The sequence below is a fragment of the Triturus cristatus genome, chromosome 5_2 (genome assembly GCF_964204655.1).
Source record: "Triturus cristatus chromosome 5_2, aTriCri1.1, whole genome shotgun sequence".
Lineage (NCBI taxonomy): Eukaryota > Metazoa > Chordata > Amphibia > Caudata > Salamandridae > Triturus > Triturus cristatus.
In genome coordinates, this window is record NC_140588.1 from 326,133,882 (window position 1) to 326,143,408 (window position 9,527).

Genomic DNA, 9,527 nt, shown 5'->3' on the forward strand with positions numbered 1-9,527 from the left:
GCAGTCTGCCTTAATTAAATCTAAGGCCTGCAGCATAGGTTGCTAGTTCCGGCATGCACCAAATTCTGCACCAGTATAGAATGGGACGTAACCTGGCTAAGTCCACCAGTGCTTTTCTACCTAAGTCGTGTAACAATGGGCGCCCTGGGGTGCTTTGCGGGAGACTGGTGATCTTTCGTAGGAACGTATTTTCTGTGATGGTTAACTGGGAAAGATTCTCATACCCCTAGAGCTCTGCCCCATATAGAACAGAGCTCACAACTTTCATGCTGTAAATCTGCCACCGGGCTAACTGGCTTGGTGAAAGAGGTGTTGAACTCGGTTTGTAAGGCTCCTGATAGTTGCCGATGTTTCATTGTGGCCGTATCAAGCTGGGGATTCCACCTCATATCGTTTTGCAAAATAACCCCAAATAAGTGAAGGCACTAACTTGTTCCAGGGGTCAATTATTCATAAATATGCCTCCTCTGAATGTTCTATGCTGTTTGAAGGTCATAAATTTAGTTTTAGATACATTAATTTCCAAACCCCGTAGGAGACAAAACTCCTCAAAGAGTAACAAAGCACGCTGAAAACCTCTAGGGGTTTTTGAGATGATTAGCGTGTCATCAGCGAACATTAAAATAGGGATTTTTGTACCTGCTAAAACTGGAGCATCAGTAGAGAAAGATATTAAAAACTTGGTGATCCCGTTAATACAAAAGGAGGATAATGTAGTGGCCATGACACAGCCTTGGAGCACTCCTTTCTCTATGGGAAAGGGATTGGTGACATTCCCCTGAAAGCCCCACTGTATTTGGGCAAACTTACCCTCATAGAGGCGAGTAATAAGGGAAAGTAGCTCTTGTGACATCCTTAGCTCCTGCAACACTGCCAGAGTTTGCTGCGAGAGACCAGTTTAAAAGCTGAGTTGAGGTCGACAAAGGAAGCATACAGTCTGCCTTTGCCTAAGACCACAGTTCGCCAATGTATTAGCATGAACCGAAACACCTGGTCAATGGTGCTGATGTGATCCCGAAAACCCGCCTGTAGTGGAGAAAGGGTATCCTGCTCATCTATCCAGTCTTGGACCTTGTTTAATACCTGCCGGCCCATCACCTTTTGCATAGAGTCTATTAGGCTGATGGGCCTATAGTTGCCTGGAAGGGATTTATACCCTTTTTTATACACAGGGATGATCTCTCCCCCTTTCCATGAGTCAGGGACTGGGGCACCTAGGGCAATTGCATTTGCCAGTAGCATGATTTACCAGCTCCACTTGGGCTTATCGTAGAGGAAGATGTCAGCTGGGATGTTATTTAGGCCTGGCGCTCTTCCCCCCATTACTGCGCTTAGGGCAGCATTGACATCGGCCAGAAAAAAGACCGTGTCATGATAAAGTAAATGGGGAGGCTCGAAAGGGTCCCCCTCTTCTGTGCTTCGTGCATAGTGGGGTTCAAAGTGATTAACCCATTGATCCTGAGGGACATGATTTTGTGGTGATAATGACTCTCCTCCCCTGTCACATTTTACTATATTCCAAAATTGTTTGGATCTGTTACCGGCACATGCCATGCTAAGGTCCTGCCATCTGTTTTCATCCCATTGCGTCTTAGCCTTTTCCTGGCTCCTCCTGTAGTTTCTCCTGGTTGTCCGAACACTGCCTGGGTCTCCTGATTTGATCGCTTCCCCTAGGACTCTACGTGCCAATCTAAATTCTTCGTTAAACCATTGGCATGGTTTTTTGTTGTTGTTGGGTACTCTTGGCCCTACATTGCTTAAAGAAGTAAGAGCGCAGCTGCGAGAAAAAATTATTATGAGAGGGTGTTATAACCTCAGGGAAATCGGGGTTAATATAATAGGCCTCTAGCTCAGCTATCATGAGCTCAGTGTCCTTAGTAATAGTGCCTAACAGTTCGGGCTTCTCTATTATCGTTGCCCCATGTCAGTCGCCGCATATCATTTGTGGGGACCAAATCAAGAGTGATGAGTGCATTAACTCATTGCATGGGAACCCGCTGTGGTTGTAATTCTGGGGTCGAGCATAGCGGGTTATGGTCACTCTCTAGGCGGTCCCTCACAACCATGTCCCGAAGGGCGTACCATAGCTTAATATTGATTAATAGATAATCTATACGGCTTGCACTACGGCCGTTATTGAATGTTTTCGCCCCATGTCTATCTGAAGCAGTTCTCCCATTTGCCTCCCGTAGCCCTTTTTCTAAACAAATGGATTTAATTTGAATTGCCACATCTGACCATTTTTTAAAAGGTGCTATTTCCAGCCCTGGGATACCCCACTGGGCATCTTCCTCCTTTGCAAGATCGTGCTTCTCATTACCAAGAGGCTCAAAGGTCCAGTTAAAATCACCCACAACTAACATTAGGGAATCTCAGGAATGCAGGTCTAGAAGATTGTCGAGGGCCCTTAAAACTTCCAACCTCTTCCCCCCACTGAGTCCCCTCGTATAGACATTGTAGATGTCGATGTTGCATCGCGGACCCGTCTTCAACCGAATGGCAAGAATTTCATTGCTCTGAGTCGGGACTTCCTGGGTGTTATAACTGATGGCTTGATGAACCCAGATTGTTAATATCTCCGATGGGAGCCCTTTTCTCGCACTGGTAGATGGAATGTAGTCGTTTAAGTAACCTGGACAATAAAGAGACTCCGCCAGCCATGTTTCCTGAAAGAGGCAGATATTGTGTTGCTCAATGAAGGTGTGCCAATCAGGAGATGTAACCTTTGACCTCAGCCCTGCTATGCTCCATGATATTACAGCTAGCTTAGATGGAGTGGGACGGGGTGCAATCTGCCCATTATACCTAGCGACTAATTTTACTCTTATGTCCATCTTATGTTGTGTGTATGTCTCTTATCTTGTTGGTGATAGGGTCGGTTCTGTGAGATCTTTGCACCTGCTGGCGGGTGTTTGTATTGCGTGCTCCGCGGGGGCACCAGCGAGTGAAGGTAACATTTAATCTACTTCCCTTAGTGGTGACAAACTGGGATATATATCCAACTGTGGGGGATTATATTTGAATCTGATGTTGGAACGAGTGAGGTGTTGGGCGCGGATATCAAAGTTCACAAGGTTTTCCACCAAATGGTGGTGAGGAGGTTTCAGGGCAATATAGTCTAGGAGGGCATTGGGCGAGGTGTGTCTCTTAGCCAAAATAATGTTGTCCATTATTAGGGATCAACAACCCCTACCGTGGTGAATCTTTGAATGAACTTGTTTAGGAGGGAGCCCTCATCTTCTCTAGACAATTCTCCAGAATACTTGGGAACGGTAATCATGTACACGACACTGCTCATACCTGGCATGCTACTTGCACTTCCCACCACTCTCTGCCCACCACCTCAAGAAAGGTAAGGGAATGCGGGGGGTGGATGCCACAGCAAGATGCGATGGAAGCCTTGGGGTAGGCACGGTTTTACGCTCTCTGGCAGACTGCAGGAGGCTCTTACTAGTACTACCCGTAGTTGGAACCTTAGTTAGCCCACTAGCGCTAGAACACTGTGATTTTGTGCTTTATTATATGGCCCAGACCGGTTGCTGGGACCCACATCCTGTTGTACAGAGGGCTATGTTTAGGGTAGGCCTAGTGAGGATTTAACCTGCTCCACAGCTGAATACACCGTGCTTAGAGAGTCAGTCAGTTTACCAACAGACACCTTAAGGACACTAATTTCATTCATCAGGGCGATTAGCTGGGTGGATACTGATCTTTGGAAAGAATCTTCTGTGGTCCAACTAGGTTGCCCGGCACTAGCGCTTGGAGCTTTACTGCTCTCGCTGGCTTTGCACGTCTTTGTCTGGGCCCCGAGTGTTGTAATATATACTACTCTCTCTGCCTTCCATACTACTGTGTGCCTGGGTCCTATTGCTACTAGGGGAACTGGCCGGTGGGTCTTGGTGGTCTGACAGGGTCTGACAGGGTCGAGAATCTCTTACTACAGGGAAAGATGGCCAGGGCTTCTTGGGAGGCTGGTTGGGGATGGGGAACCCCCTCTGCTACATAACTTACATGGGGTTCTCTTAAAGGTTCAGGGGAAGGGATGCTAATAACTGACTTTTTAAACATGTCTGGTATGCATCCTTTACATGAGTTACTACTCGGGGCCTGCGGTATACTATTCCTGACAGCTGTATCAGAGAGTGAGGTATCCAGGAGGCTCTCACATTCAGATAGTAGATTATCTATTATATCCATTACACTGCCCCAGAGTCATTGGTCGTACCTAGGCCTTTCCCTTTTCCCTTTGCTTTCTTTTTGTGACCGTCAACCATTCCTCCTCCACAGGTTCTTCTCTTTCCCATTCTCACCCCGAAAATGGCAATTTGAGATAAAATGTGTGAAACAACTGTTTGGTGGCCAAGAAGGGATTGCGCCAATGTCCAATGGCCAGTGTCCTCAATACTCTTTAGCTGCAATAACTGGCCCTTTACTACTGGGCTGCCTGTGCACAGTAAAAAAAACGACCTAATGTTCCCCTGAGCAGAAGTCCAGAAGTCCGGATGTCTGAGGGGTTGGCCAGCCCAGCCTCCTCCGGGCTCTAACAGGCGCAGATGGGCCCACCCTTGGCCCAGGCTTTGCCTGGGTGCGGTCCATTTTTACATACAGTTCACAGTGTAATCTTGCGTCTCTAGTTATGCGCATTTATTATCAAGGTATATTCAGTCCGCTTTTCATGATCACTTCACATTTATCACGTGACACCGTAAGCGAGCACTTAACCTCTTGACACGGCACGCCTTCGACGCTTCCTTTTCCGGATGTTCACAGCAGCCGTTACCTGTTCTCCTCCGCACTTCATGCGTGACCGGTAAGCATTTCACACAGCGTTTCGCTGGTTGTTTATACATGTCCTTCATTGGTCCTTCTTTTTGTTGCAAAGCTTTTAGAGCTCTTTGAATACATGCTGGTTTCAATCACTCTCACCTGAATATCCTCGATTTTTCGTGCAGGAGCCCTTTCCCACTCCATTGTTTCACTCACAGTGAGAGCATTTTCAGTAAGTCCAGTTTTTCATGTTTTCTTTCCATCTGCCGGTATCTCCTTGCACTCCAATTCACAGTTTTCTTTTCCTTCATATCACCCACACAGTCGGAGCATCGCTCCTCCAGTTACCACCTGTGAATTCCGTTCCTGAAACAGTCGTCCTATTGAACCAGTAAGAATTCTCTAGGTTTTGAGTCCAGCACAGCCGAATAACTGACACGGCATTCTGCCTCACTTTATGTATTTTGCAGTTAATTAGACACGTTTGTTTCACTCTGGTTATTTGGTGCACGTCCGTCATTTCATTTCTTACTAATTCTTCAGTTTGGTCTCGGTTCACTAATATTATGATTTTCGCCACTATCACAGTATCGCTCAAGCTTGAAATAGATCAGCCTTTTCCTGCTTTGGCCACAGACACGCTGCATCTTGTACTGCAATTTCTCACTCATTCTTTCTATATTATGAGACACAGTTTTGAATGTCATTCTTTTTTCAACAGTTGCCCCTGAAGAAGGGATGAAATACATCCCGAAATGCATTGGGCTACCTTTCAAGAACTGACGACCAAGTTCACTGCCTCAACGCAGTTGTTTTGATTTTATCAACGTGTTTTACTTTATGTTTCTCTTCAATTGATGCCTTGTACAACTTCATTGTCTTCGTGAGATTGACTTATAAATACAGTTTGGTCATGTTATGTTTCTATGATTCAATGGACTACTAGATCATTGTTGCAACCAAGTTTATCACTGCTCCGTTCAGTTTGTGACTTCATAATAGCGAATATCTTGTAATTGTGTTCTATACACACCAAGCAGTGCACTCAGTATACTGGTGTTTGTACACCAGCAGTTTTGCGTTTAGTTACGAGGTGGGCTACCTCGCATCTGAGTTGCACGCATAAATAGTTTATTTGTAAGCAAACACAACAACTAATTTTCAAGTTTTGGTGTGCGCTATCTTACACAGATTTGCGGTCCAGGATGCCCACGTGATTCCCGTGCTGTGGGCGACCTGTGGCAGTTTTAAATGCCTCTCGGCATGCAAATGTGGCGCGGGCATGCTGGCCGCGATACGCTCTGGAGTTTGATGTCCTGGCCCCCTCCTGGCAGCAGAAACAGTGTTTTCGGTCTCCCGTGCTGCGGATGACCTGTGGCAGCTTAAAAAGCCTCACGGCATGCAAGTGCGGCGTGGGCTTGCTGGCCGTGATGTGCTCTGGGGCTTGATGTCACGGCCCCCTCCTGGCAGCAAAAACTGTATTTGCAGTCTCCCAGTATTATCATAAACCTTGCCTTTTAGCCATCCTGACCCTTCTTAGTTTCCTCAGTCTTGGCCCATCTGACTCTGTTCCTTCCTGGTCCTCTTGGCCCTAGTCAGCCTGTCCTGGTTCTTCTCACCCTGAACCTTCTAGCCCTGGTATCAAAGTTCCTTGTCCATTTAGCATCATGTGTCCTGGCCCTCTTGGTCTTTGTCCTTCTGGTTTAAGTTGTCTTGGTCCTCCTGGATCCTTTCATCGTCTTTTTAGACCTACCGGTACTGCAGCCATTGATCTTGGCCCTCTTGATCCAGTTCTTCTTTTTTGGGACCTCCTGATCCTGGTCATTTTGGTTCTGGTTCCCTGGCTGCCACTGTCCAGTCCTCTTGCTCTGTCCTACCTGATAATACAAGCCCTTGCCCCCTAGGTCCTAATCTTCATGTCTCTCCTTGCCCTGGCATGGGCATGATTCTTTTAGCTATCCTAGTCCTCCTTGCTCTGGTCTTCTGGGCACCCTTGGTACTAATCTTGGCACTGGCTCTCTCGGTCTTCTCTGTCCAGCTTATCCTGCTTTCCTGGATTTACTGGCCATTGCCCTCCAATCCTAATCTTCATAGTGCTCTTCAATTTAGTCCTGATCCTCATAGCCCTGGTTCTTCTGCTTCTTGGCATCATGGTTCTGCAGCTAGCCTTAGAACTTACTGATCCTGTACTTCCTGGTCTGTCTGGTGATCAATCTTATGTACTCCTACATCTAGTCTTTTTTTTAACCTGGGTCTCCTGTTTCACAGGCTCCAGGTCGTGGAACGCTTCACCCCTCACCCTAAATTCTCATTACTTAATCCTCCTGATCCTGCTCCCCTGGGTAATCTATTCCCCTGGGTTGAGTGTTCCCAGTTCTTCTACCTTTGGTTCTCCTAATCCATGTAGTCCTGGTCTTAGTTCTGCTACTTCTTTGTTAAGTCCTCATGTATCAGGTTTTCTGGTGCTGGTCCTACTGACCTTGGTTTCCCTAACCCTCCCAGCCCTAGCCCCTCCTGCCCCATTCTGTTTCTTATATCAGAAGACATGAGAAAGAACTGATTCTATTTTTGGGCAGAATTGCATTGGCATATGAACAGAGATCATGGAAATAAGGTACATTGCAAGTTGGGAGACTATCATTTTAATAGAACCTAACCTTCCCCACCATGATAAAAATGAAAGGGTTCCATTTACTACAATAACTTCCCAAATGTTGCATTTCTTCTTCATAATTGAATGTAAGAGTTGGTTTAAAAGAGTTGGAAATCTACAGACCCAAATATGTATTCTTTGTTGGACTCCATGTAAAGCTCAAATCCTTAAAATGTTCTCATAGACAGAATTGTTAAGAAGCAAGGTCTCAGATTTATCTACATTTAGTTAATATCCTGAAACACTAGCAAATTGGTGAACTTCAGATTGGAAGGCAGAAATAGAATTAGATGGGTTAGAGAGATAAAGGAGAATATTATCAGAATACACTAATTTGGGGTGGGAGTTTTTATGTGAAAAACCATATATATGTTCATATTGTTTGATACGCAGTAAGAATGGTTCCAGAGCTATTATGTATAAAAGAGGGGACAAGGGACAGCCTTGGTGCACTCCTCTTTGCAGTGAAAAGTACTCAGAGGCCATACCTTTGGCAAATATGGCTACTTTGGATTTGGAATATAATTTTAAAAAACGCTTTATGATTTTGAGACCAAAGTCAAACCACTGCAAAGTTTGAAGCATAAGCTGCCAACAAACTTGATCAAAAGCTTTTTCCACATCTAAAGTGATGGCTGCAAGTTCATTGTAAAGTTTGGAAGCTTTCCCAAGAATATTAAACAGGCATCTCAATTTGTCAGAAGAAAAACGGCCTTCAATAAAACCAACTTGTTCTTGACGTGGGGGACAAAAGGATCCAATCTAAGAGCAAAAGTTTTAGCAAACATTTTATAAACCACAATCACTAGAGATATAGGATGATCATTTTTACACTGTTAGGGGTCCTTGCCTTCTTTAGGAATTAAACAAATAAGAGCTTCTTGAAAAGTGCCAGTGGCAACTTGAGAATAAGCAAAGGAATGATACAGTTTGAGAAGCCATGGAAATAAAAGTATAGAGAATTGAGAATAACATTTAGATGTGAACCCATCTGGTCCTGGGGTTTATAGGGTTTAAGTTTTGTGACTGCCTTGGATAGTCCTGAAGGGAATTATCAGATTCTAAGGAGGTCGTGAAAAGTAGGATTAGGAATTGAGTTTAAGTACGTGGAGATATAAGAATTGGAGGGGGGAGTCTCCAGAGTATGTAAAGATACATAGGTAGAGAATTCTTTCAGTATTGTAAGTTCCTTATGGAGTCAATCCTTTTACCTTCCTGTTTGGCTTTTAAATATTTAGCTAAAAGGTTACCTGTCTTATTTTGACCTCTCTAATATGTAGCATTTTGTCGGAGTATGATTGAAGAAGCCTGCTCAGTGGATAACTTGTTAAATTAAAATTTCACTTTTATAAGACTTTGAAGAGATTCAGAAGATTTGGAGTGCTAGAATGTGTGTTTCAGACTTTTCATTTCTGTCAACAGTGATTTAGAGACGATTTCAACTTTTTTTTCTTTTACCTTGAACATAATCAATGATAATTCCTCTTGCTGAAGGTTTTAACGGAGGCCCATAATGTATGTGTTGGAATGTCCTGAGAATCGGTGATTGTGAAAAATGCATTAATTAAGTTGTTAAATTGCTAGTTGAATATAGTCTCTAAAAGAAGGGAGTTATTGAAACTCCATAATTTTGGGTGAGAACAAATTGGTAATAAATCAAAGTTAGCAACAGTGGGAGTGTGATCAGAATTCAAATTGGAACCAATTTCAGTATTTATTAAGTTTTGAACTAGTGATTTGGATGTAAAAATGTAATTAATTCTAGATTGAGAACCATTTATTGGGGAAAAGAAGGTATATTCTCTTGCAGTTGGGTTAACGATTCTCCAACAGTCAATCAAGCTTTTTTGTGACATGGCTGAACAAAAAAGCTTTGTGCATTTTGAAAGGAATACATATTACTTTGGAGAGCCTATCTAAAATTGGATCAGCAGTTTGATTGTAATAAACTTCCATAATAAAATATTCAGATGAAATACAAGTGAGTTGTTTACTACTGGGGGCCCATATACTTTAAAAATTGAAAGAGGAATACTGTCTTTTAATAAATCAACTACATTCCATCTACCATCTGTGTCTGCGGATTGGGAAATTGTAGTAACGTTGA

At 43.9% G+C, this 9,527-nt stretch overlaps 1 long non-coding RNA gene across 1 annotated transcript; it reads left to right on the plus strand.

Annotated features, from left to right (window-relative positions):
• The first annotated feature begins 4,747 nt into the window (after positions 1–4,747).
• On the plus strand, positions 4,748–5,681 carry LOC146822929 (uncharacterized). Its single transcript, XR_014961856.1, has 4 exons — positions 4,748–4,810; positions 4,953–4,999; positions 5,092–5,158; positions 5,489–5,681. It is a non-coding gene; the product is annotated as an uncharacterized LOC146822929 (long non-coding RNA).
• Positions 5,682–9,527: the final 3,846 nt, after the last annotated feature.